General features: G+C 24.5%; 1 protein-coding gene across 3 annotated transcripts in view; it reads right to left on the bottom strand.

Moving 5' to 3' along the window:
- Window positions 1-1,896, bottom strand: part of hth (homothorax) — a 321,058-nt gene that overhangs the window by 311,248 nt on the left and 7,914 nt on the right. The gene's annotated exons all lie outside the window — the stretch shown is intronic.

Raw genomic sequence — 1,896 nt, 5'->3', positions numbered from 1 at the left:
AATAAATAAATATGGTTTTGTTTATTTATGTTGTTCTTTGCTGACCGCACCCCCCGACAAACTTCTTATTTTTAATTGAATGCGATTCCTGAAATTTTATATTATATTATATCTATTATAAATTAAGCAAGCGATATATTTGAAAACTTATACTGACTTAATAAAATGCAACTAAATATATTTTGTATTACTGTCGGAAAAATTATATCATAGACAATATATATAGTATTAAATAAATATGTTATCAACAAAATTAACGAAACTTAATCCTTTAAAAAAGAAACCTTAAAAAAATACTAATGACGTTTTGTGGGTTTGTCTCAATCTGTTAGCGTTAATAATAATTTTATTAGCAATTATCAACAAATTATTGAATGGCAAATTTATTAATTTATTTGAATAAAGAGCTATAACAATTTTGTTTTTATTGAATAATATTAATTGAAATACATTTGAAACAAATATTTTATGTTATTTGTATGTTGGGTGATTAATAGCATTATAAAATTAAATTTCAATTATCTGGCTATAATACAGTTGACTTAATAATCTAAATAAATTTCACTTTAATCCATTAGGATATAAATAGGTCCGGTTGAGTTTCATAATTACCGCTGCTGATTAAGGTTTTATGAACAATTATTTTCAAAATTTGTACAATTTATTTTTATAGAAAAAAAAGGCAAATTAATTAAATATATTATAATAGTTAACATGTAACATTATAAATTTAGACGGTCATACATTTCGGGTTTACGGTGTTCTCTTCAAATCAATTGTTTCACTTCACGGCCTATCTTCCAGTACCGAGTAATTAATAGCGGAATAATTTCTCTCTAGCGGTTTAAGAGTTTTCTTCATTTCCCCCTAACCGAGGAAAATTACCGAATAAATGGTAAACTTATAAAATGGTAGGATTTCCACAGCTATTTTTCACTCTAGTTCACATAAATTTCACAGTAAAATTTAGATTATTCAGTTCAGAAAGCCCAATGGGTAAAGTTTGTTGCGAAAAATAATCGCTTCAAAATTTTTAGTATCGGATATAATGAAATTCACTCGCTTAGCTCAACAAGTAAAAACATACTACAACAAGATGCATATAATCTCAAATAAAGTTTGAAAACCGGAAAATCAAAAATACTAAATCTTAAAATCAAGTATTCTAATAAAAAAATTATAAGAGCTCCTAATCTACGAAATTATGATTTTAAAATATGTAATAAAATTACTCTACAATTCAAAAGCGCCGAAAATGTTTTTAAGAATTTAATAGTTTTATATATTTCTTTTTTTTAACCAAATATAATTTAAAATTCTCATACATAGTTTTTATATAGTATAAAATACTCTTCACAATATTAGAAATAGAGTCGACATTTTTACCCGTTGATTTGAATAATTCTTAATCATTTTTAATAATGTAATATACCATTGATATTGAGTTTATATTAAAATCGGTAATATTATTCTGTTTTATCACAGATCCGACATACAGCAATATTAAATTATTGTCTAAACGCCATTCTAAATGGACATATAATAAAGGAATATAACCATCGATACAAGAGAAATCTTATAACTCAATAACTTCTGAAATGTTAAATCAGAAAAAGAAAACTCAATTTTTTAAAGTTTATATACGTTTAATTAACACAATGGGTAAGTTATCAATTTAAATTTGTTTAACTATTAATACAAATGTTCAAGATATAACTTTTAAAGAGGTGCCACAATCATAATAAAGTTAAGAGGGAAAATCCCGGTGCAACACTGAATCAAGAATATATATATTTTTTATAAAATATATACTAGGCGTACTTATACTATATATATAAAATATATATATAGACATTAGTCGACATTCCGCCCCGTAGAGGAATATAAAAATTTAAT

This window comes from Halyomorpha halys, unplaced genomic scaffold (genome assembly GCF_000696795.3).
Source record: "Halyomorpha halys isolate HHAL.00 unplaced genomic scaffold, Hhal_1.1 Scaffold447.1, whole genome shotgun sequence".
Lineage (NCBI taxonomy): Eukaryota > Metazoa > Arthropoda > Insecta > Hemiptera > Pentatomidae > Halyomorpha > Halyomorpha halys.
The sequence above is the reverse complement of the archived record's forward strand: the minus strand, read 5'-3'. Positions and strand labels throughout refer to the sequence as shown.